Source organism: Salmo salar, chromosome ssa10 (assembly GCF_905237065.1).
Source record: "Salmo salar chromosome ssa10, Ssal_v3.1, whole genome shotgun sequence".
Lineage (NCBI taxonomy): Eukaryota > Metazoa > Chordata > Actinopteri > Salmoniformes > Salmonidae > Salmo > Salmo salar.
Window position 1 is genome coordinate 121,523,786 of NC_059451.1, and position 27,500 is coordinate 121,551,285.

General features: G+C 48.4%; 1 protein-coding gene across 9 annotated transcripts in view; it reads left to right on the forward strand.

Annotated features, from left to right (window-relative positions):
• The window catches only part of tjp1b (tight junction protein 1b), a 272,440-nt gene that overhangs the window by 137,997 nt on the left and 106,943 nt on the right, over positions 1-27,500 (forward strand). The window contains exon 1 of one of the 9 annotated variants that reach the window (XM_045688625.1): positions 21,526-21,892. The exons of the other annotated variants lie outside the window; for them this stretch is intronic. The gene's annotated coding sequence lies outside the window, so the exon portion shown is untranslated. Of the gene's footprint in view, positions 1-21,525; positions 21,893-27,500 lie in introns of those variants that run through there. 9 annotated transcript variants of the gene reach the window in all.

Genomic DNA, 27,500 nt, shown 5'->3' on the forward strand with positions numbered 1-27,500 from the left:
AGTACAGGAGGAGTCTATAGTACAGGAGGAGTCTATAGTACAGGAGGAGTCTATAGTACAGGAGGAGTCTATAGTACAGGAGGAGTCTGTAGTACAGGAGGAGTCTGTAGTACAGGAGGAGTCTGTAGTACAGGAGGAGTCTATAGTACAGGAGGAGTCTATAGTACAGGAGGAGTCTATAGTACAGGAGGAGTCTATAGTACAGGAGGAGTCTATAGTACAGGAGGAGTCTATAGTACAGGAGGAGTCTATAGTACAGGAGGAGTCTATAGTACAGGAGGAATCTGTTGTACAGGAGGAGTCTATAGTACAGGAGGAGTCTGTAGTACAGGAGGAGTCTATAGTACAGGAGGAGTCTATAGTACAGGAGGAGTCTATAGTACAGGAGGAGTCTATAGTACAGGAGGAGTCTATAGTACAGGAGGAGTCTATAGTACAGGAGGAGTCTATAGTACAGGAGGAGTCTATAGTACAGGAGGAGTCTATAGTACAGGAGGAGTCTATAGTACAGGAGGAGTCTATAGTACAGGAGGAGTCTGTAGTACAGGAGGAGTCTATAGTACAGGAGGAGTCTATAGTACAGGAGGAGTCTGTAGTACAGGAGGAGTCTATAGTACAGGAGGAGTCTATAGTACAGGAGGAGTCTGTAGTACAGGAGGAGTCTGTAGTACAGGAGGAGTCTATAGTACAGGAGGAGTCTATAGTACAGGAGGAGTCTATAGTACAGGAGGAGTCTATAGTACAGGAGGAGTCTATAGTACAGGAGGAGTCTATAGTACAGGAGGAGTCTGTAGTACAGGAGGAGTCTATAGTACAGGAGGAGTCTATAGTACAGGAGGAGTCTATAGTACAGGAGGAGTCTATAGTACAGGAGGAGTCTATAGTACAGGAGGAGTCTATAGTACAGGAGGAGTCTGTAGTACAGGAGGAGTCTATAGTACAGGAGGAGTCTATAGTACAGGAGGAGTCTGTAGTACAGGAGGAGTCTATAGTACAGGAGGAGCCTATAGTACAGGAGGAGTCTGTAGTACAGGAGGAGTCTATAGTACAGGAGGAGTCTGTAGTACAGGAGGAGTCTATAGTACAGGAGGAGTCTATAGTACAGGAGGAATCTGTTGTACAGGAGGAGTCTATAGTACAGGAGGAGTCTGTTGTACAGGAGGAGTCTATAGTACAGGAGGAGTCTGTTGTACAGGAGGAGTCTATAGTACAGGAGGTTATTGTATAGGAGGAGTCTATAGTGTTTCTCCTGTTGGAACACTTTTACATCCAAGTCGACTGGCGGATTTGAAATGATCAGAACATGTTGGTTGGGTGACTAAACTACAGAATGTGTTGGTTGGGTGACTAAACTACAGAATATGTTGGTTGGGTGACTAAACTACAGAACGTGTTGGTTGGGTGACTAAACTACAGAACATGTTGGTTGGGTGACTAAACTACAGAACATGTTGGTTGGGTGACTAAACTACAGAACGTGTTGGTTGGGTGACTAAACTACAGAATGTGTTGGTTGGGTGACTAAACTACAGAACGTGTTGGTTGGGTGACTAAACTACAGAATGTGTTGGTTGGGTGACTAAACTACAGAACGTGTTGGTTGGGTGACTAAACTACAGAACGTGTTGGTTGGGTGACTAAACTACAGAACATGTTGGTTGGGTGACTAAACTCACATTGGTTGGGTGACTAAACTACAGAACGTGTTGGTTGGGTGACTAAACTACAGAACGTGTTGGTTGGGTGACTAAACTACAGAACATGTTGGTTGGGTGACTAAACTACAGAACATGTTGGTTGGGTGACTAAACTACAGAACATGTTGGTTGGGTGACTAAACTACAGAACATGTTGGTTGGGTGACTAAACTACAGAACATGTTGGTTGGGTGACTAAACTACAGAACATGTTCAATGGGCGACTAGAGTCTGCAGACACACGACTCATACAGCAGCAGAACGACGTGTGGTGTTTCTACAAGAGTAGGTAACACTGAAAGCTTCAGTTTACATTATTGACAAGCTATTAGCAAGTTCGACAGACAGACCATGACATTTCCCCCCTCCATTTCGAAGTCTCCACATGATGCATTGAGCTAAACGTTTACTTACCTCGCATTCGCGAGAGATTTCAAGTGTTGCTCCCTTTCGCAGCGTTTTTGTTGTTGTTGCATGTTCTGCATCTCTCCTGTCGGCTCTGTGAGGAGAGAGACAGGCAGGCAGGGCCCAGAGGGAGGGATGGGAGGGAGGGAGGGAGGCAGGGCCCAGAGGGGAGGGATGGGAGGGAGGGAGGGAGGCAGGGCCCAGAGGGAGGGATGGGAGGGAGGGAGGGAGGCAGGGCCCAGAGGGAGAGGAGCAGGCTGGGCCCAGGGAGGGATGGGAGGGAGGCAGGGCCCAGGGAGGGAGGCAGGGCCCAGAGGGAGGGATGGGAGGGAGGGAGGCAGGCAAGGCCCAGAGGGAGGGATGGGAGGGAGGGAGGGAGGCAGGGCCCAGAGGGGAGGGATGGGAGGGAGGGAGGGAGGCAGGGCCCAGAGGGGAGGGATGGGGGAGGGAGGGATGCAGGCTGGGCCCAGGGAGGGATGGGAGGGAGGCAGGGCCCAGGGGAGGGAGGCAGGGCCCAGAGGGGAGGGATGGGAGGGAGGGAGGCAGGCAAGGCCCAGAGGGGAGGGATGGGAGGGAGGGAGGCAGGCAGGGCCCAGGGAGGGAAGGGAGGGAGGCAGGGCCCAGGGAGGGAAGGGAGGGAGGCAGGGCCCAGGGAGAAAAGGGAGGAAGGGAGGCAGGGCCCAGAGGGGAGGGATGGGAGGGAGGGAGGGAGGCAGGGCCCAGGGAGGCAGAGCCCAGGGAGAGAAGGGAGGGAGGCAGGGCCCAGGGAGGGAAGGGAGGGAGGCAGGGCCCAGGGAGGGATGGGAGGGAGGGAGGCAGGGCCCAGGAAGGGATGGGAGGCAGGCAGGGCCCAGGGAGGGAAGGGAGGGAGGGAGGCAGGGCCCAGGGAGGGAAGGGAGGCAGGCAGGGCCCAGGGAGGGAAGGGAGGCAGGCAGGCAGGGCCCAGGGAGGGAGGGAGGCAGGGCCCAGGGAGGGAGGGAGGCAGGGCCCAGGGAGGGAGGGTTACACACAGACACAATCTTATGGGAATATTCCTGCTCTCCTTGTGGTCCACTGATAACTCCCTCTGGGCTGATTGAGTTCAGGAACTGCTGGTGATTCCCTGGCACATGTGGCTCAGAAAAAGCCAGACTCCTCCCCAGCTCTCTGGTTCCTCTCTGATATCTCTCTGATATCCTCTCTGATATCCTCTCTGATATCCTCTCTGGTATCCTCTCTGATATCCTCTCTGATATCTCTCTGGTATCTCTCTGATATCCTCTCTGGTATCCTCTCTGATATCTCTCTGGTTCCTCTCTGATATCTCTCTGATATCTCTCTGGTATCCTCTCTGATATCCTCTCTGGTATCCTCTCTGATATCTCTCTGATATCTCTCTGGTTCCTCTCTGATATCCTCTCTGATATCTCTCTGGTATCCTCTCTGATATCTCTCTGATATCCTCTCTGGTATCCTCTCTGATGTCTCTCTGGTTCCTCTCTGATATCTCTCTGATATCTCTCTGGTATCCTCTCTGATATCCTCTCTGGTTCCTCTCTGATATCTCTCTGATATCTCTCTGGTTCCTCTCTGATATCCTCTCTGATATCTCTCTGGTATCCTCTCTGATATCTCTCTGGTATCCTCTCTGATATCTCTCTGGTTCCTCTCTGATATCCTCTCTGATATCTCTCTGGTTCCTCTCTGATATCTCTCTGGTATCCTCTCTGATATCCTCTCTGATATCCTCTCTGGTTCCTCTCTGATATCCTCTCTGGTTCCTCTCTGGTATCCTCTCTGGTATCCTCTCTGATATCTCTCTGGTTCCTCTCTGATATCTCTCTGATATCTCTCTGGTATCCTCTCTGATATCCTCTCTGGTTCCTCTCTGATATCTCTCTGATATCTCTCTGATATCTCTCTGGTTCCTCTCTGATATCCTCTCTGATATCTCTCTGGTATCCTCTCTGATATCTCTCTGGTATCCTCTCTGATATCTCTCTGATATCTCTCTGGTTCCTCTCTGATATCCTCTCTGATATCTCTCTGGTTCCTCTCTGATATCTCTCTGGTATCCTCTCTGATATCCTCTCTGGTTCCTCTCTGATATCTCTCTGATATCTCTCTGGTTCCTCTCTGATATCCTCTCTGATATCTCTCTGGTATCCTCTCTGATATCTCTCTGGTATCCTCTCTGATATCTCTCTGGTATCCTCTCTGATATCTCTCTGATATCTCTCTGGTTCCTCTCTGATTTCCTCTCTGATTTCCTCTCTGGTATCCTCTCTGATATCTCTCTGGTTTCTCTCTGATATCCTCTCTGATATCTCTCTGGTATCCTCTCTGATATCTCTCTAGTATCCTCTCTGATATCCTCTCTGATTTCCTCTCTGGTTCCTCTCTGATATCCTCTCTGATATCTCTCTGGTACCCTCTCTGATATCTCTCTGATATCCTCTCTGATATCTCTCTGGTATCCTCTCTGATATCCTCTCTGATATCCTCTCTGATATCCTCTCTGATTTCCTCTCTGGTTCCTCTCTGATATCCTCTCTGATTTCTCTCTGGTATCCTCTCTGATATCCTCTCTGATATCCTCTCTGATATCCTCTCTGGTATCCTCTCTGATATCCTTTCTGGTTCCTCTCTGGTTATCATCTTTGTACTGACCCTCCTCCAGTCCTCATTGACTCCTGGAAATAGATTCTGGGCAGTGATCACAAACAGTAAGGGAACTGGTGGCCTCAATGGATAGAGGGTCTTAAACACTGTGTGACACCTACTTTCCTTAAAACAGTTGTTTCATGTAGGACCTAGAGTCAGCATTCATGTAGGACCTAGAGTCAGCATTCATGTAGGACCTAGAGTCAGCATTCATGTAGGACCTAGAGTCAGCATTCATGTAGGACCTAGAGTCAGCATTCATGTAGGACATGGAGTCAGCATTCATGTAGGACCTAGAGTCAGCATTCATGTAGGACCTAGAGTCAGCATTCATGTAGGACCTAGAGTCAGCATTCATGTAGGACCTAGAGTCAGCATTCATGTAGGACATGGAGTCAGCATTCATGTAGGACATGGAGTCAGCATCCATGGAGGCCCACAGTCAGTATCCATGGAGGCCCACAGTCAGTATCCATATTTTCTTAGCCAGGTTGTATGACAGTAAAAGGGAGACAACGCCGTCCCTCTACCATGCTAACCCTGGTCCACCTTCCCTCTGAGACAGAGGACAGACTAACGCCAGCCCCTAAACCATGCTAACCCTGGTCCACCTTCCCTCTGAGACAGAGGACAGACTAACACCGTCCCTCTACCATGCTAACCCTGGTCCACCTTCTCTGAGAGGACAGTAACACCCTCTACTATGCTTACCCTGGTCCACCTTCCCTCTGAGACAGAGGACAGACTAACGCCGCCCCTCTACCATGCTAACCCTGGTCCACCTTCCCTCTGAGACAGAGGACAGACTAACACCGTCCCTCTACCATGCTAACCCTGGTCCACCTTCCCTCTGAGACAGAGGACAGGCTAACACCGTCCCTCTACCATGCTTACCCTGGTCCACCTTCCATCTGAGACAGAGGACAGACTAACACCGTCCCTCTACCATGCTAACCCTGGTCCATCTACCCTCTGAGAGAGAGGACAGACTAACACCGTCCCTCTACCATGCTAACGTCACAGTCAGTGTAAAGTTATTCCTGTGAAATATGCTGCAGATTCAGCCAACCTTAGCCATGCTACAGTACACGACACTGATCATTCAGGCTGCCTCCCACCCCAATGGCACCCCATTCCCTATGAGTTGCACTACTTTTGACCAAGGACCTATAGAGTTCTATAGGGCTCTGGTCTAAAGTAGTGCACTACATAGGGAATAGGGTCCCATTCTGCCCCCTTCCTCCCCTTCTGGAATGTAAGCACCAATGATTAGTTATGGACCGGTTTATAACACGGTGGTCTATAAATACACTTCCATATAGAATAACTGCTGAACTGAAGCCAAGCATGCTTTTCATCCCCATAGCCAGTCTTTCTTTAATAAAGGTCTTTTTTTTATCGTTATAAGAGAGAATCTCCCTACATATGTAGTCTACGGTAACTCATCTCTACGGCTGTGAATCATATGATGAGTGGATATGTTGTATATGTTTGAGAACAAGAATCATCTCGGGATGTTGGGTTATTAGGGTATAAAATATCATTAGAAGAATCATCCCAGGATGTTAGGTTATTAGGGTATGAAATATCATTAGTAGAATCATCCCAGGATGTTAGGTTATTAGGGTATGAAATAACATTAGAAGAATCATCCCAGGATGTTAGGTTATTAGGGTATAAAATAACATTAGTAGAATCATCCCAGGATGTTAGGTTATTAGGGTATAAAATAACATTAGTAGAATCATCCCAGGATGTTGGGTTATTAGGGTATAAAATAACATTAGTAGAATCATCTCGGGATGTTAGGTTATTAGGGTATAAAATATCATTAGTAGAATCATCCCAGGATGTTAGGTTATTAGGGTATGAAATAACATTAGTAGAATCATCCCAGGATGTTAGGTTATTAGGGTATAAAATAACATTAGTAGAATCATCCCAGGATGTTATGTTATTAGGGTATAAAATAACATTAGTAGAATCATCCCAGGATGTTGGGTTATTAGGGTATAAAATAACATTAGTAGAATCATCCCAGGATGTTGGGTTATTAAGGTATAAAATAACATTAGTAGAATCATCCCAGGATGTTGGGTTATTAGGGTATGAAATAACATTAGTAGAATCATCCCAGGATGTTGGGTTATTAAGGTATAAAATAACATTAGTAGAATCATCCCAGGATTTTAGGTTATTAGGGTATAAAATAACATTAGTAGAATCATCCCAGGATGTTAGGTTATTAGGGTATAAAATAACATTAGTAGAATCATCCCAGGATGTTAGGTTATTAGGGTATAAAATAACATTAGTAGAATCATCCCAGGATGTTAGGTTATTAGGGTATAAAATAACATTAGTAGAATCATCCCAGGATGTTAGGTTATTAGGGTATAAAATATCATTAGTAGAATCATCCCAGGATGTTAGGTTATTAGGGTATAAAATATCATTAGTAGAATCATCCCAGGATGTTGGGTTATTAGGGTATAAAATAACATTAGTAGAATCATCCCAGGATGTTAGGTTATTAGGGTATAAAATAACATTAGTAGAATCATCCCAGGATGTTAGGTTATTAGGGTATAAAATATCATTAGTAACTGGATCTCGTCAGGGATCTCGTCACCCCTGATCCCTGACCAGACCCACAACGTCACCCCCGATCCCTGACCAGACCCACAACGTCACCCCCGATCCCTGACCAGACCCTCAGCGTCACCCCCGATCCCTGACCAGACCCACAACGTCACCCCTGATCCCTGACCAGACCCACAACGTCACCCCTGATCCCTGACCAGACCCTCAGCGTCACCCCTGATCCCTGACCAGACCCACAACGTCACCCCCGATCCACAGCGTCACCCCTGATCCCTGACCAGACCCTCAGCGTCACCCCTGATCCCTGACCAGACCCATAACGTCACCCCTGATCCCTGACCAGACCCACAACGTCACCCCTGATCCCTGACCAGACCCTCAGCGTCACCCCTGATCCCTGACCAGACCCACAACGTCACCCCTGATCCCTGACCAGACCCACAACGTCACCCCTGATCCCTGACCAGACCCTCAGCGTCACCCCTGATCCCTGACCAGACCCACAACGTCACCCCTGATCCCTGACCAGACCCACAACGTCACCCCTGATCCCTGACCAGACCCTCAGCGTCACCCCTGATCCCTGACCAGACCCACAACGTCACCCCTGATCCCTGACCAGACCCACAACGTCACCCCCGATCCACAGCGTCACCCCTGATCCCTGACCAGACCCACAACGTCACCCCTGATCCCTGACCAGACCCACAACGTCACCCCTGATCCCTGACCAGACCCACAACGTCACCCCCGATCCACAGCGTCACCCCTGATCCCTGACCAGACCCACAACGTCACCCCCGATCCACAGCGTCACCCCTGATCCCTGACCAGACCCACAACGTCACCCCTGATCCCTGACCAGACCCACAACGTCACCCCCGATCCACAGCGTCACCCCTGATCCCTGACCAGACCCACAACGTCACCCCCGATCCACAGCGTCACCCCTGATCCCTGACCAGACCCACAACGTCACCCCGATCCACAGCGTCACCCCTGATCCCTGACCAGACCCACAACGTCACCCCCGATCCACAGCGTCACCCCTGATCCCTGACCAGACCCACAACGTCACCCCTGATCCCTGACCAGACCCACAACGTCACCCCCGATCCACAGCGTCACCCCTGATCCCTGACCAGACCCACAACGTCACCCCCGATCCACAGCGTCACCCCTGATCCCTGACCAGACCCACAACGTCACCCCCGATCCACAGCGTCAGCCCTGATCACTGACCAGACCCACAACGTCACCCCCGATCCACAGCTCACCCCTGATCCCTGACCAGACCCACAACGTCACCCCCGATCCACAGCGTCACCCCTGATCCCTGACCAGACCCACAACGTCACCCCCGATCCACAGCGTCACCCCTGATCCCTGACCAGACCCACAACGTCACCCCCGATCCTGACCCCACAGCGTCACCCCTGATCCCTGACCAGACCCACAACGTCACCCCCGATCCACAGCGTCACCCCTGATCCCTGACCAGACCCACAATGTCACCCCCGATCCACAGCGTCACCCCTGATCCCTGACCAGACCCACAACGTCACCCCTGATCCCTGACCAGACCCACAACGTCACCCCCGATCCACAGCGTCACCCCTGATCCCTGACCAGACCCACAACGTCACCCCCGATCCACAGCGTCACCCCTGATCCCTGACCAGACCCACAACGTCACCCCCGATCCACAGCGTCACCCCTGATCCCTGACCAGACCCACAACGTCACCCCCGATCCACAGCGTCACCCCTGATCCCTGACCAGACCCACAACGTCACCCCCGATCCACAGCGTCACCCCTGATCCCTGACCAGACCCACAACGTCACCCCCCGATCCACAGCGTCACCCCTGATCCCTGACCAGACCCACAACGTCACCCCCGATCCACAGCGTCACCCCTGATCCCTGACCCGATCCACAGCGTCACCCCTGATCCCCGATCCACAGCGTCACCCCTGATCCCCGATCCACAGCGTCACCCCTGATCCCCGATCAGACCCTCGGCGTCACCCCGGATCAGACCCACCTGTTCTCACCCCTGACCAGACCCACCTGTTCTCACCCCTGACCAGACCCACCTGTTCTCACCCCTGACCAGACCCACCTGTTCTCACCCCTGACCAGACCCAAAATTGCACCATTTTGTTCCTTTCCGTCGCCCACGCTCTTTCAATAATCTATAATTAACGATGGATGATTGGTTGATTTCCAGTTTTTATGTATACATTTTTTCAAGACAATTGACGAGAAGAGTATCATCCAACCCATTGGCTGTCTCTTGTTGATAGGGAAATGATGATGACGATAATTGATTTTATTCCCAGTGACTGGCGGTGAGCAGAGCAGCAGGACAGTGTAGAGAGAAAGGCGTCTCTCTGTGGAATGTGTTACCATTCTCTGGGCTACAATACCTTGGGTTACAATACCTTGGGTTACAATACCTTGGGTTACAATACCTTGGGCTACAATACCAATGGGTTACAATACCTTGGGTTACATTACCTTGGGCTACAATACCTTGGGCTACAATACCTTGGGCTACAATACCTTGGGCTACAATACCTTGGGCTACATTACCTTGGGCTACAATACCTTGGGCTACAATACCTTGGGTTACATTACCTTGGGCTACAATACCTTGAGCTACAATACCTTGGGCTACAATACCTTGGGCTACAATACCTTGGGCTACAATACCTTGGGCTACAATACCTTGGGATACAATACCTTGGGCTACAATACCTTGGGCTACAATACCTTGGGCTACAATACCTTGAGCTACAATACCTTGGGTTACAATACCTTGAGCTACAATACCTTGGGCTACAATACCTTGGGCTACAATACCTTGGGATACAATACCTTGGGCTACAATACCTTGGGATACAATACCTTGGGCTACAATACCTTGAGCTACAATACCTTGGGATACAATACCTTGGGCTACAATACCTTGGGCTACAATACCTTGGGATACAATACCTTGGGATACAATACCTTGGGATAAAATACCTTGGGCTACAATACCTTGGGCTACAATGCCTTGAGCTACAATACCTTGGGCTACAATACCTTGAGCTACAATACCTTGGGCTACAATACCTTGAGCTACAATACCTTGGGCTACAATACCTTGAGCTACAATACTTTGGGCTACAATACCTTGAGCTACAATACTTTGGGCTACAATACCTTGGGCTACATTACCTTGGGCTACATTACCTTGGGCTACATTACCTTGGGCTACAATACCTTGTGATACAATACCTTGGGCTACAATACCTTGGGCTACAATACCTTGGGTTACAATACCTTGAGCTACAATACTTTGGGCTACAATACCTTGGGCTACAATACCTTGGGTTACATTACCTTGGGCTACATTACCTTGGGCTACATTACCTTGGGCTACAATACCTTGGGCTACAATACCTTGTGATACAATACCTTGGGATACAATACCTTGGGCTACAATACCTTGGGATACAATACCTTGGGATACAATACCTTGGGCTACAATACCTTGGGCTACAATACCTTGGGATACAATACCTTGGGATACAATACCTTGGGCTACAATACCTTGGGCTACAATACCTTGGGCTACAATACCTTGGCATACAATACCTTGGGCTACAATACCTTGGGCTACATTACCTTGGGCTACAATACCTTGAGCTACAATACCTTGGGTTACAATACCTTGAGCTACAATACCTTGGGCTACAATACCTTGGGCTACAATACCTTGGGATACAATACCTTGGGATACAATACCTTGGGCTACAATACCTTGAGCTACAATACCTTGGGCTACAATACCTTGGGCTACAATACCTTGGGCTACAATACCTTGGGCTACAATACCTTGGGATACAATACCTTGGGATACAATACCTTGGGCTACAATACCTTGGGCTACAATACCTTGGGCTACAATACCTTGGGATACAATACCTTGGGATACAATACCTTGGGCTACAATACCTTGGGCTACAATGCCTTGAGCTACAATACCTTGGGCTACAATACCTTGAGCTACAATACCTTGGGCTACAATACCTTGAGATACAATACTTTGGGCTACAATACCTTGGGCTACAATACCTTGGGCTACAATACCTTGGGCTACAATACCTTGGGCTACATTACCTTGGGCTACATTACCTTGGGCTACATTACCTTGGGCTACAATACCTTGTGATACAATACCTTGGGTTACATTACCTTGGGCTACAATACCTTGAGCTACAATACCTTGGGCTATATTACCTTGGGCTACAATACCTTGGGCTACAATACCTTGGGTTACATTACCTTGGGCTACAATACCTTGAGCTACAATACCTTGGGCTACAATACCTTGGGCTACAATACCTTGGGCTACATTACCTTGGGCTACAATACCTTGGGTTACAATACCTTGGGCTACAATACCTTGAGCTACAATACCTTGGGCTACATTACCTTGGGCTACAATACCTTGGGCTACAATACCTTGGGCTACATTACCTTGGGCTACATTACCTTGGGCTACAATACCTTGGGCTACAATACCTTGAGCTACAATACCTTGGGCTACATTACCTTGGGCTACAATACCTTGAGCTACAATACCTTGGGCTACATTACCTTGGGCTACAATACCTTGAGCTACAATACCTTGGGTTACATTACCTTGGGCTACAATACCTTGGGCTACATTACCTTGGGCTACAATACCTTGGGCTACATTACCTTGGGCTACAATACCTTGGGCTACAATACCTTGGGATACATTACCTTGGGCTACAATACCTTGAGCTACAATACCTTGGGCTATATTACCTTGGGCTACAATACCTTGGGCTACAATACCTTGGGCTACATTACCTTGGGATACATTACCTTGGGCTACAATACCTTGGGCTACAATACCTTGGGTTACAATACCTTGGGCTACAATACCTTGGGTTACAATACCTTGGGATACAATACCTTGGGTTACATTACCTTGGGCTACAATACCTTGGGTTACAATACCTTGGGCTACAATACCTTGGGTTACATTACCTTGGGCTACAATACCTTGGGTTACAATACCTTGGGCTACATTACCTTGGGCTACATTACCTTGGGCTACAATACCTTGGGCTACATTACCTTGGGCTACATTACCTTGGGTTACATTACCTTGGGCTACAATACCTTGGGCTACATTACCTTGGGATACATTACCTTGGGCTACATTACCTTGGGATACATTACCTTGGGATACATTACCTTGGGCTACATTACCTTGGGCTACAATACCTTGGGCTACAATACCTTGGGCTACATTACCTTGGGCTACATTACCTTGGGTTACATTACCTTGGGATACAATACCTTGGGCTACAATACCTTGGGCTACAATACCTTGGGATACAATACCTTGGGATACATTACCTTGGGATACATTACCTTGGGCTACAATACCTTGGGCTACAATACCTTGGGATACAATACCTTGGGATACATTACCTTGGGCTACATTACCTTGGGCTACATTACCTTGGGCTACATTACCTTGGGCTACAATACCTTGGGATACATTACCTTGGGCTACATTACCTTGGGCTACATTACCTTGGGCTACATTACCTTGGGCTACAATACCTTGGGATACATTACCTTGGGTTACATTACCTTGGGCTACAATACCTTGGGCTACAATACCTTGGGCTACAATACCTTGGGATACATTACCTTGGGTTACATTACCTTGGGCTACATTACCTTGGGCTACAATACCTTGGGCTACATTACCTAGGGCTACATTACCTTGGGTTACATTACCTTGGGCTACAATGCCTTGGGCTACAATACCTTGGGTTACATTACCTTGGGTTACATTACCTTGGGCTACAATACCTTGAGCTACAATACCTTGGGCTATATTACCTTGGGCTAAAATACCTTGGGCTACAATACCTTGGGTTACATTACCTTGGGCTACAATACCTTGAGCTACAATACCTTGGGCTACAATACCTTGGGCTACAATACCTTGGGCTACATTACCTTGGGCTACAATACCTTGGGTTACAATACCTTGGGCTACAATACCTTGAGCTACAATACCTTGGGCTATATTACCTTGGGCTACAATACCTTGAGCTACAATACCTTGGGCTATATTACCTTGGGCTACAATACCTTGAGCTACAATACCTTGGGCTATATTACCTTGGGCTACAATACCTTGAGCTACAATACCTTGGGCTACATTACCTTGGGCTACAATACCTTGGGCTACAATACCTTGGGCTATATTACCTTGGGCTACAATACCTTGAGCTACAATACCTTGGGTTACATTACCTTGGGCTACAATACCTTGGGCTACATTACCTTGGGCTACAATACCTTGGGCTATATTACCTTGGGCTACAATACCTTGAGCTACAATACCTTGGGATATATTACCTTGGGCTACAATACCTTGAGCTACAATACCTTGGGCTATATTACCTTGGGATACAATACCTTGGGATACAATACCTTGAGCTACAATACCTTGGGTTACAATACCTTGGGATACAATACCTTGGGTTACAATACCTTGGGATACAATACCTTGGGCTACAATACCTTGGGCTACAATACCTTGGGCTACAATACCTTGAGCTACAATACCTTGGGCTACATTACCTTGGGCTACAATACCTTGGGCTACAATACCTTGGGCTACATTACCTTGAGCTACATTACCTTGGGCTACATTACCTTGGGCTACATTACCTTGAGCTACATTACCTTGGGCTACATTACCTTGGGCTACATTACCTTGGGCTACATTACCTTGGGATACATTACCTTGGGCTACATTACCTTGGGATACATTACCTTGGGATACATTACCTTGGGCTACATTACCTTGGGCTACAATACCTTGGGCTACAATACCTTGGGCTACATTACCTTGGGCCACAATACCTTGGGTTACATTACCTTGGGATACAATACCTTGAGCTACAATACCTTGGGCTACAATACCTTGGGATACAATACCTTGGGATACATTACCTTGGGATACAATACCTTGGGCTACAATACCTTGGGCTACAATACCTTGGGTTACATTACCTTGGGATACAATACCTTGGGCTACATTACCTTGGGCTACATTACCTTGGGCTACAATACCTTGGGATACAATACCTTGGGCTACATTACCTTGGGCTACATTACCTTGGGCTACATTACCTTGGGCTACAATACCTTGGGATACATTACCTTGGGATACAATACCTTGGGATACAATACCTTGGGCTACAATACCTTGGGCTACAATACCTTGGGATACATTACCTTGGGATACAATACCTTGGGTTACATTACCTTGGGCTACAATACCTTGGGATACATTACCTTGGGCTACAATACCTTGGGTTACAATACCTTGGGCTACAATACCTTGGGCTACAATACCTTGGGTTACATTACCTTGGGCTACATTACCTTGGGCTACATTACCTTGGGCTACATTACCTTGGGCTACATTACCTTGGGATACATTACCTTGGGATACATTACCTTGGGCTACAATACCTTGGGATACATTACCTTGGGCTACATTACCTTGGGATACATTACCTTGGGCTACATTACCTTGGGATACATTACCTTGGGATACATTACCTTGGGATACATTACCTTGGGCTACAATACCTTGGGCTACATTACCTTGGGATACATTACCTTGGGATACATTACCTTGGGATACATTACCTTGGGATACATTACCTTGGGCTACAATACCTTGGGCTACATTACCTTGGGCTACATTACCTTGGGCTACATTACCTTGGGATACATTACCTTGGGATACATTACCTTGGGCTACATTACCTTGGGATACATTACCTTGGGATACAATACCTTGGGCTACAATACCTTGGGCTACAATACCTTGGGATACATTACCTTGGGCTGCAATACCTTGGGCTACATTACCTTGGGATACAATACCTTGGGATACATTACCTTGGGATACATTACCTTGGGATACATTACCTTGGGATACAATACCTTGGGCTACAATACCTTGGGCTACATTACCTTGGGATACATTACCTTGGGATACATTACCTTCGGATACAATACCTTGAGCTTCATTACCTTGGGATACATTACCTTGGGATACAATACCTTGGGATACAATACCTTGGGATACATTACCTTGGGATACAATACCTTGGGATACAATACCTTGGGCTACAATACCTTGGGATACATTACCTTGGGATACATTACCTTGGGATACATTACCTTGAGCTACAATACCTTGGGATACATTACCTTGGGCTACATTACCTTGGGCTACATTACCTTGGGATACATTACCTTGGGATACAATACCTTGGGATACATTACCTTGGGCTACATTACCTTGGGATACATTACCTTGGGATACATTACCTTGGGATACATTACCTTGGGATACAATACCTTGGGATACATTACCTTGGGATACATTACCTTGGGTTACATTACCTTGGGATACATTACCTCCTTTGCCAATTGGCCTGGACCCTTTATTGTCGACAAGGAGCCCCGCCGATCCATCACGACTGGTCTGCCGATTTGTAATCGTCCAATGTGGTTTCAAAAGGCTTTTCCGTTGCGATGTCGCCGAAGACCAATCTGCTAACCCCGGCCCGCTAGCTTTCTGAACGCCGTGTCTCCAGCTCGCCTAGCGTAGCAGCGACTAACGAACGGCTCCCTGACTCCCCTATTGCTGCTCATTGGACCCTATGATCACTCGGCTACACAGCTGATGGCCCCTGGACTGTTCACTAACACGGTACCTCATTTTGTTTATCTGTCGGCCCCAGACTCGAACGCAAGTCCTGTGTGTACCTAACAGACCCTCTCTGCCCATTCATCGCCATTTACCCGTTGTTGTCTTAGCTCTCCCGACCAACACCCGTGATTTTGCATTATGCCTCTCTCTAATGTCAATATGCCTTGTCTACTGCTGTCTCGGTTAGTTCTTATTGTTTTATTTCACTGTAGAGCCCCCAGTCCCGCTGAACATGCCTTAGATAGCTCTTTCGTCCCACGCATGCGGAGACCTCACCTGGCTGAACTGGTACCTCCAGAGACGCAACCTCTCTCATCGTCACTCAATGCCTAGGTTTACCTACGCTGTACTCACATCCTACCATACCCCTGTCAGTACATTATGCCCTGAATCTATTCTACCACATCTAGAAACCTGCTCCTTTTATTCTCTGTTCACAACGCACTAGACGACCAGTTCTTATAATCTTTAGCCGTACCCTTATCCTACTCCTCCTCTGTTCCTCTGGTGATGTAGAGGTTAACCCAGGCCTCTGATCCACCTCTACGCAGACGACACCATTCTGTATACTTCTGGCCCTTCTTTGGACACTGTGTTAACAAACCTCAAAACGAGATTCAATGCCATACAACACTTCTTCCGTGGCCTCCAACTGAGCTTAAATGCTAGTAAAACTAAATGCATGCTCTTCAACCGATTTGCTGCCCGCACCCACCAGCCCAACTAGCATCACTACTCTGGACGGTTCTGACTTAGAATATGTGGACAACTACAAATACCTAGGTGTCTGGTTAGACTGTAAACTCTCCTTCCAGACTCACATTAAACATCTCCAATCCAAATGTAAATCTAGAATTGGCTTCGTATTTCGCAACAAAGCCTCCTTCACTCACGCTGCAAAACATACCCTCGTAAATCTGACTATTCTACCGATCCTTGACTTCGGCGATGTCATTTACAAAATAGCCTCCAACACTCTACTCAGCAAATTGGATGTAGTCTATCACAGTGCCATCTGTTTATCACCAAAGCCCCATATACTACCCACCACTGTGACCTGTATGGTCTCGTTGGCTGGCCCTCGCTACATATCCGTCGCCAAACCCACTGGCTCCAGGTCATCTATAAGTCTCTGCTAGGTAAAGCCCCGCCTCATCGCAGCTCACTGGTCACCATAGCAACATCCACCCGTAGCACGCGCTCCAGCAGGTATATTTCACTGGTCACCCCCAAAGCCAATTCCTCCTTTGGTCGTCTTTCCTTCCAGTTCTCTGCTGCCAATGACTGGAACGAACTGCAAAAATCTCTGAAGCTTGAGACTCATATCTCCCTCACTAGCTTTAAGCATCAGCTGTCAGAGCAGCTTACCGATCACTGTAGCTGCACACAGCCCATCTGTAAATAGCCCACCCAACTACCTCATCCCCATATTGTTATATTTGTTTTGCTCTTTTGCACCACAGTATCTCTACTTGCACATACATCTTCTGCACATCCATCACTCCAGTGTTAATGCTAAATTGTAATTATTTCGCCACTATGGCCTATTTATTGCCTTACCTCCCTAATCTTACTACATTTGCACACACTGTATATAGATTTTTCTATTGTGTGATTTGACTGTATGTTTGTTTATCCCATGTGTAACTCTGTGTTGTTGTTTGTGTCGAACTGCTTTGCTTTATCTTGGCCAGGTCGCAGTTGTAAATGAGAACGTGTTCACAACTGGCCTGCCTGGTTAAATAAAGGTGAAATAAAATACATTAAAAAAAACGGTACAGCGTGGCAATGCACATCATGTTGTTGGTCCACTGTTGTATATAGCCTAGCCTACACCTCTGTTTGGTCCTGTATTAGAGGAGAATGCGTACATGAGTTGCTAGCTAGTAATTCTACACTGAACAAAAAATATAAACGCAGCATGTAAAGTGTTGGTCCCATGTTTCATGAGCAGAAATCTTCCATACGCACAATAAAAACTATGTTTCTCTCATTGTACACACGTCAAGAAGCTGATTAAACAGCATGATCATTACACAGGTGCACCTTGTGCTGGGGACAATAAAAGGCCAGACTAAAAATGTACAGTTTTGTCACACAACACAATGCCACAGATGTCTCACGTTTTGAGGGAGCAAAGAATTGGCATACTGACTGCAGGAATGTCCACCAGAGCTGTTGCCAGAGAATTGAATGTTAATTTGTCTACCATAAGCCGGTTCCAACATCGTTTTAGAAGATTTGGCAGTACGTCCAACCTGCCTCACAACTGCAGACCACGTGTAACCACACCAGCCCAGGACCTCCACCTCCGGCTTCATCACCTGCGGCATCGTCTGAGACCAGCCACCGGGACAGCTGATGAAACTGTGGGTTTCGCACAGCTGAAGAATTTCTGCACAAACTGTCAGAAACCGTCTCAGGGAAGCTCATCTGCGTGCTCGTCGTCCTCACCAGGGTCTTGACCTGACTGCAGTTTGGCATCGCAACTCAGTGGGCAAATACTCACCTTCAATGACCACTGGTACGCTGGAGAAGTGTGCTCTTCACGGATGAATCCCGGTTTCAACTGTACCGGGCAGATGGCGTCATGTGGACATGAGGTTTCCTGATGTCAAGGAAATCAGTCAATTGAAAACATTAGACCCTAATCTATGGATTTCACATAACTGGGAATACAGATATACATCTGTTGGTCACAGATACCTTAAACAAAAGTAGGGGTGTGGATCAGAAAACCAGTCAGTATCTGGTGTGACCACCATTTGCCTCATGCAGCGCTACACATCTCCTTCACATAGAGTTGATCAGGCTGTTGATTGTGGCCTGTGGAATGTTTTCCCCACTCCTCTTCAATGGCTGGATATTGGCTGGAACTGGAACACGCTGTCATCAATGGGTGACATGTCTGGTGAGTATGCGGGCCATCAAAAAATACAAAATGATCAATTGCACGAAAATGGGCCTCAGGATCTCGTCCCAGTATCACTGTGCATTCAAATTGCTATCAATTAAATCAAATTGTGTTTGTTGTCCGTACCATAACCCACCGCCACCATCTCTTCATAATAAGCATTTAGCGGGGGCCATAGCCCAGAGACTTCGGGATGGGTAAAATATAATAAGCATTTAGCGGGGGTGGACAGGTTAAGTTGGTGAGTAAGGCCGGAGCCTGAGCCACCTCCGTAGTAGGAGGTTGGGGAAGGGGGGGTGTAGCACACGAACCGTCAGTGACGGTGGCCACCCTCCCTTCAGTTAGGTTTATTTTTTGTGTTTATTTTTGTGTGAGGGGCTTCCGGGGTCTGCACCTTTGGGGGGGGGTTCCTTGTATTAACTGTAACAGACCCAAATTCTTATTTATAATGACGGCCTACCAGGTAACTGCCTTGTTCAGGGGCGGAATGACAGATTTTTACCTTGTCAGCTCGGGGATTCGATCCAGCAACCTTTTGGTTACTGGCCCAACACTCTAACCACTAGACTACCTGCCGCCCCTCCTCTCTAACCACTAGGCTACCTGCCTCCCCTCCACTCTAACCACTAGGCTACCTGCCTTCCCTCCACTCTAACCGCTAGGCTACCTGCCACCCCTCCACTCTAACCGCTAGGCTACCTGCCACCCCTCCACTCTAACCGCTAGGCTACCTGCCACCCCTCCACTCTAACCGCTAGGCTACCTGCCTCCCCTCCACTCTAACCACTAGGCTACCTGCCTCCCCTCCACTCTAACCACTAGGCTACCTGCCGCCCCTCCACTCTAACCACTAGGCTACCTGCCTCCCTTCCACTCTAACCACTAGGCTACCTGCCGCCCCTCCACTCTAACCACTAGGCTACCTGCCTCCCCTCCACTCTAACCACTAGGCTACCTGCCTCCCCTCCACTCTAACCACTAGGCTACCTGCCTCCCCTCCACTCTAACCGCTAGGCTACCTGCCACCCCTCCACTCTAACCGCTAGGCTACCTGCCACCCCCTCCACTCTAACCGCTAGGCTACCTGCCGCCCCTCCACTCTAACCACTAGGCTACCTGCCTCCCCTCCACTCTAACCACTAGGCTACCTGCCGCCCCTCCACTCTAACCACTAGGCTACCTGCCGCCCCTCCACTCTAACCACTAGGCTACCTGCCGCCCCTCCACTCTAACCACTAGGCTACCTGCCGCCCCTCCACTCTAACCACTAGGCTACCTGCCACCCCTCCACTCTAACCGGTAGGCTACCTGCCACCCCTCCACTCTAACCGCTAGGCTACCTGCCACCTCTCCACTCTAACCGCTAGGCTACCTGCCTCCCCTCCACTCTAACCACTAGGCTACCTGCCGCCCCTCCACTCTAACCACTAGGCTACCTGCCGCCCCTCCACTCTAACCACTAGGCTACCTGCCGCCCCTCCACTCTAACCACTAGGCTACCTGCCGCCCCTCCACTCTAACCACTAGGCTACCTGCCGCCCCTCCACTCTAACCACTAGGCTACCTGCTGCCCCAGATTTTGTCTCACCTGTGTTAGAGGTGAATGCGTAGTAGCTTGGTCAGGGATCGGGCTGTAATGTATAGCCAACTCCTAGCCATTGCGCTAAAATGTCCCATGTTGTTGCAGCATGTCCTTGTGTGATATAATATAATATCCCATATGCCCATGCTTGTAATGCAACGCTGCTCACCCAGGATAACATACTATAATGTCATTATCTGGCCCACATGCAGAGTGGGAGCAGCAGGCACAGGAAGGTTCCCGTAGTGTGTGTGTGTGTGTGTGTGTGTGTGTGTGTGTGTGTGTGTGTGTGTGTGAGAGAACGCTCTAGTCCCACCTCTGGCACGGTGAGGGTTAAGTCCGATACAGCAGTTTTCACTGCGGTACGGATAGCTGTGCTGTTCGGAGAGAGAGAGAGGCAGAGAGCAGAGCGAGAGAGAGAGAGAGAGGCAGAGAGAGCGGGCAGAGAGCAGAGCGAGAGAGAGGGCAGAGAGAGGCAGAGAGCAGCGAGAGAGAGAGAGAGAGAGAGAGCAGCGAGAGAGAGGGCAGCGAGAGAGAGAGCAGAGCGAGAGAGAGGGCAGAGCGAGAGAGAGAGAGCAGAGAGAGAGAGAGAGCAGAGCGAGAGAGAGGGCAGAGCGAGAGAGAGGGCAGAGCGAGAGAGAGAGAGCAGAGCGAGAGAGAGGAGAGAGAGAGCGAGAGAGAGATGCTGTAGTCTGCAGAACCCACACAGAGAGATCTCTGCCAGGCCAGGGGGATTCACCTCCATGCCAGGAGAATGTACAATAGAGAGAGATACCAAAAGGGAGAGATTCTGAGAGAGAGAGAGAGATGTTGGAATGTAAAGCACCGACTCATATGTAGCAGATGGATTGAGTTGTAGCCGATGTGAATTTTCCATTCTCTGATTGTGGGATTTCGTTCCATCACCTGTACATCTACTGAATATTATAGAAAGTAAAGATTACCAGTTGTGTCTGAGCCAGAGGAAGGGAGGGGGTTTGGGATAGGGCAGCGTGAGCTGTTCTCCCTGCTTCTATTGGTTAAGAGGCGTCATGTACTACAGTACGGAGGTGGCTGCTGCTTGATGTGCGTCTGTAGGAACTTCCTGCTGCTGTAGGATTTACTGAGGAGGAGGAACAGCTAGAGGAACAGCAGACCAGGAAGTGGGATTGGACTGGTGAGAGGTGTTTTTATATGTGACGACCGGGATGTACTATTGCTGTAAGTACTGTATTCTGACTAGCTCTCTTTAGCTTAGACAGTATTTAGCCTAGCCTAGCTTCTCTGCAGCTACACAGATCAGTGTTGCTGGTGTTAGCCTAGCCTAGCTTCTCTGCAGCTACACAGATCATCGTTGCTGGTTTTAGCCTAGCCTAGCTTCTCTGCAGCTACACAGATCAGTGTTGCTGGTGTTAGCCTAGCCTAGCTTCTCTGCAGCTACACAGATCATCGTTGCTGGTTTTAGCCTAGCCTAGCTTCTCTGCAGCGACACAGATCAGTGTTGCTGGTGTTAGCCTAGCCTAGCTTCTCTGCAGCTACACAGATCAGTGTTGCTGGTTTTAGCCTAGCCTAGCCTAGCTTCTCTGCAGCTACACAGATCAGCGTTGCTGGTTTTAGCCTAGCCTAGCTTCTCTGCAGCTACACAGATCAGCGTTGCTGGTTTTAGCCTAGCCTAGCTTCTCTGCAGCTACACAGATCAGCGTTGCTGGTTTTAGCCTAGCCGAACAGTTAGTGCTGCTTCTGATGGAAAAGGATCTGGTTTTAGATAAACTAAATTATCTAGGCTGAGCCACTGAGAATAATTACAGAGCTCGGTAATTACGTTTGACTGGCTGGATGGCTGACTGGCTGGCTGACTGGATGTCTGACTGGCCGACTGGATGTCTGTCTGGATGTCTGTCTGGATGTCTGTCTGGATGTCTGTCTGACTGGATGTCTGTCTGACTGGATGTCTGACTGGATGTCTGTCTGACTGGATGTCTGACTGGATGTCTGTCTGACTGGATGTCTGACTGGATGTCTGACTGACTGGATGTCTGACTGGATGGCTGACTGGATGTCTGACTGGATGTCTGGACTGGCTGTCTGTCTGACTGGATGTCTGTCTGACTGGATGTCTGTCTGGCTGGATGGCTGACTGGCTGGCTGACTGGCTGGCTGACTGACTGGATGGCTGACTGGATGGCTGACTGACTGGATGGCTGACTGGATGTCTGACTGGATGTCTGACTGGATGTCTGACTGGCCGACTGGATGTCTGACTGGATGTCTGGATGGCTGACTGGCTGGATGGCTGACTGGATGTCTGACTGGATGTCTGTCTGGATGTCTGGATGTCTGTCTGACTGGCCGGCTGGATGTCTGACTGGATGTCTGGCTGGATGGCTGGCTGGCTGGATGACTGGATGACTGGATGGCTGACTGGCTGGCTGGATGTCAAGACAAGACATCCTGGTCATGGTTTTGCCATGAACTTTTATTCCAGTATGTTATGCTACTAAGAGGTTGCATCTTCTGACCTACTGTATCAGCTGTGTGCTGCTGCTAGTCTTTCTCCTCCATTATGGGTCTGCAGTGTAGCCAGTTGCAGTAGTGGTCTAGCTTCATGCTACATGCAGAATGTCACCAAACTCTCTGAGGACCCACTCTCTCTATATAGCTATACAGTATGGGGCTGAGCTCTGTCTCTCTGTCTCTGTCTCTCTCTTCCCTCTCTCTGTCTCTCTCTGTCTCTCTCCCTCTCTCCTCTCTCTCTCTCTCCTCTCCCCTCTGTCTCTCTCTCCTCTCCCCTCTCTCTTCTCTCTCTTCTCTCTCTCTCTCTCTCTCTCTCCTCTCCCCTCTGTCTCTCTCTCCTCTCCCCTTTGTCTCTCTCTCCCTCTCTCCTCTCTCTTCTCTCTCTTCTCTCTCTCTCTCTCTCTCTCTCTCTCTCCTCTCTCCTCTCCCCTCTGTCTCCTCTCCCCTCTCTCTCCTCTCCCCTCTCTCTTCTCTCTCTTCTCTCTCTCTCTCTCTCTCTCTCTCTCTCTGTCTCTCTCCTCTCCCCTCTGTCTCTCTCTCCTCTCTCCTCTCTCTCTCTCTCCCTCTCTCCTCTCTCTCTCTCTCTCTCTCTCTCTCTCTCTCTCTCTCTCTCTCTCTCTCTCTCTCTCCTCTCCCCTCTGTCTCTCTCTCCCTCTCTCCTCTCTCCTCTCCCTCTCTCTCCCTCTCTCTCTCTCTCCCTCTCCCCTCTCTCCTCTCTCTCCTCTCTCCTCTCCCCTCTCTCTCTCTCTCTCCTCTCCCCTCTCTCTCCTCTCCCCTCTCTCTCTCTCTCCCTCTCTCCTCTCTCCTCTCCCCTCTCTCTCCTCTCCCCTCTGTCTCTCACCCTCCTCTCTCTCCTCTCTCCTCTCCCCTCTCTCTCCTCTCCCCTCTGTCTCCTCTCCTCTCTCTCTCTCTCCTCTCTCTTCAACATGTGAATACGTTGTTCTGAGTCAGAGGGGGAGTTTTAGCAGTTGTCAGAACTCGCTCCCCCCTCGACACATAGTTTTTCATTTCTGAAATGATCAATTGTCTGGTTGGGCTTGTTTTCTGCCTCTGTGCCAGCCAGGACCTAAGGTGGAGGGACTGTGATGCCTCAGACTCTTCTGTTGTTTCCATCTCTCTCTCTCTCTCCTTTTGTTTGGCCGCAGTACAACTTACACAAGGGCGATTCCACGCCAGCCGTGCGTAACAATTAAGTGCCTGATTGTGATTGTTTTCAATTAAAATGGTCAAAAATAAACAAAATATAACATTTAGCTGGGAGCAGCAATGAATGGGGTTCACAGGATGACAAAAGGACACTATCAGTTGGATAAGAAACCAAGCACTCTTATCATGTAGGAACTATCTCTCTTTATGTGCAATCAGTGAAAGCATGACCATGTTTATCTCTCAATACCACAAGGATGACGCAAGTGCAGTTTAGTCTAGTGCTGTAGGTTAGTTCTCAAATTAATTAGGGGCTAAGCTAGTCAATCTGACTTATAGTTCATGAGAAGATTTTACAAATATTTTTAGCATTAGTACAGTGCATTCAGAAAGTATTCAGACCACTTCCTTTTTACACATTTTGCTACGTTACAGCCTTATTCCAAAATATATTAAATTAAAACATTTCCTCATCAATCTACACACTACCCCAAAATGACAAAGCGAAAACAGCTTATTTTTTTCCTTTTTTTGCAAAATGTATTTAAAAAAAATGAGACTCAAAGTTGAGCTCAGGTGCATCCTGTTTCCATTGATCATCTTTGAGATGTTTCTACAACTTGATTGGAGTCCACCTGTGGTAAAGTCAATTGATTGGACATGATTTGGAAAGGCACACGCCTGTCTATATACGGTCCCACTGGACAGTGCATGTCAGAGCAAAAACCCAAGCCATGAAGTCGAAGGTATTGTCCGTAGAGCTCCGAGACAGGACTGTGTCGAGGCACAGATCTGGGGAAGGGTACCAAAACATTTCTGCAGCATTGAAGGTCCCCAAGAACACAGTGGCCTCCAACATTCTTGAAATGGAAGAAGTTTGGAACCACGAAGACTCTTTTAAGAGCTGGCCGCCCGGCCAAACTGAGCAATTGGGGGAGAAGGGCCTTGGTCAGGGAGGTGACCAAGAACCCGATGGTCATTCTGACAGAGCTCCAGAGTTCCTCTATGGAAACGGGAGAACCTTCCAGAAGTACAACCATCTCTGCAACACTCCACCCATCAGCCCTTTATGGTAGAGTGGCCAGATGGAAGCCACTCCTCAGTAAAAGGCACATAAAGACTCAGACCATGAGAAACAAGATTCTCTGGTCTGATGAAACCAAGATTGAACTCTTTGACCTGAATGCCAAGCGCACGTCCGGAGGAAACCTGGCAACATCCCTACGGTGAAGCATGGTGGTGGCAGCATCATGCTGTGGGGATGTTTTTCAGCGGCAGGGACTGGGAGACTAGTCAGGATCGAGGGAAAGATGAACAGAACAAAGTACAGAGAGATCCTTGATGAAAACCTGCTCCAGAGCACTCAGGACCTCAGACTGGGGCGAAGACGACGCAGGACTGGCTTCGGGACAACTCTCAATGTCCTTCAGTGGCCCAGCCAGAGCCCGGACTTGAACCTGATTGAATATCTCTGGAGCGACCTGAAAATAGCTGTGCAGCGACACTCCCCATCCAACCTGACAGAGCTTGAGAGGATCTGCAGAGAAGAATGGGAGAAACTCCCCAAATACAGGTGTGCCAAGCTTGTAGCATCATACCAAAGAAGACTCAAGTCTGTAATCGCTGCCAAAGGTGCTTCAACAAAGTATTGAGTAAAGGGTCTGAATATTTATGTAAATGTGATATTTCAACAAAAAAAATCCAAATTTGTTTTTGCTTTGTCATTATGGGGTATTGTGTGTAGATTGATGAGGAAAAATGTTAATTTAATCAATTTTAGAATAAGGCTGTAACCTAACAAAATGTGTAAAAAGTAAAGGGGTCTGCATACTTTCAGTACTTTTTCACAAAACCATTAAAGACTAAATACAACATCAGGAATTAATCTGAGGTATGGTTTATGAATGTTTAAACAAAATTGGGATCCTTAATGTTAGGAAAAATCCCTAACTGAAAAACAATGGTTTTTTGTTGGTTTTTTTCACGGTGCAGTTATCACAAAACCTATTATTTGATGTGTTATAACTAACTAGACGATAGGCTATAAAGGAGAAAGTGTAATTTTTAAATAACATAAGAGAGGAAGAAACTTTAGGCTACTTTGGTGAATTTGCGAGACTTGCAAGACTAGACATTGCGAGATATAAATTCCCAAGACATATGCACAGCACGGTTTCTATCTTTCTCCTTCCCCCCTCTCCTCACGGTTTCTATCTTTCTCCCCTCCCCCTCTCCTCACGGTTTCTATCTTTCTCCCTCCCCTCTCCTCACGGTTTCTATCTTTCTCCCTCCCCTCTCCTCACGGTTTCTATCTTTCTCCCTCCCCTCTCCTCACGGTTTCTATCTTTCTCCCTCCCCTCTCCTCACGGTTTCTATCTTTCTCCCTCCCCTCTCCTCACGGTTTCTTTCTTTCTCCCTCCCCCTCTCCTCACGGTTTCTTTCTTTCTCCTTCCCCCCTCTCCTCACGGTTTCATCTTTCTCCCTCTCCTCACGGTTTCTTTCTTTCTCCCTCCCCTCTCCTCACGGTTTCTATCTTTCCCCCTCCCCCTCTCCTCACGGTTTCTATCTTTCTCCCTCCCCTCTCCTCACGGTTATCTTTCCCCCTCCCCTCTCCTCACGGTTTCTTTCTCCTTCCCCCTCTCCTCACGGTTTCTTTCTTTCTCCCTCCCCCTCTCCTCACGGTTTCTTTCTCCTTCCCCTCTCTCCTCACGGTTTCTTTCTTTCTCCCTCCCCTCTCCTCACGGTTTCTATCTTTCTCCCTTCCCCCTCTCCTCACGGTTTCTTTCTTTCTCCCCCTTTCCTCACGGTTTCTTTCTTTCTCCCTCCCCTCTCCTCACGGTTTCTTTCTTTCTCCCTCCCCTCTCCTCACGGTTTCTATCTTTCCCCCTTCCCCCCTCTCCTCACGGTTTCTTTCTTTCTCCCTCCCCTCTCCTCACGGTTTCTATCTTTCTCCCTTCCCCTCTCCTCACGGTTTCTTTCTTTCTCCCCCTTTCCTCACGGTTTCTTTCTTTCTCCCTCCCCCTCTCCTCACGGTTTCTTTCTTTCTCCCTCCCCTCTCCTCACGGTTTCTTTCTCCCTCCCCCTCTCCTCACGGTTTCTTTCTCTCCCCTCCCCCTCTCCTCACGGTTTCTTTCTTTCTCCCTCCCCCTCTCCTCACGGTTTCTATCTT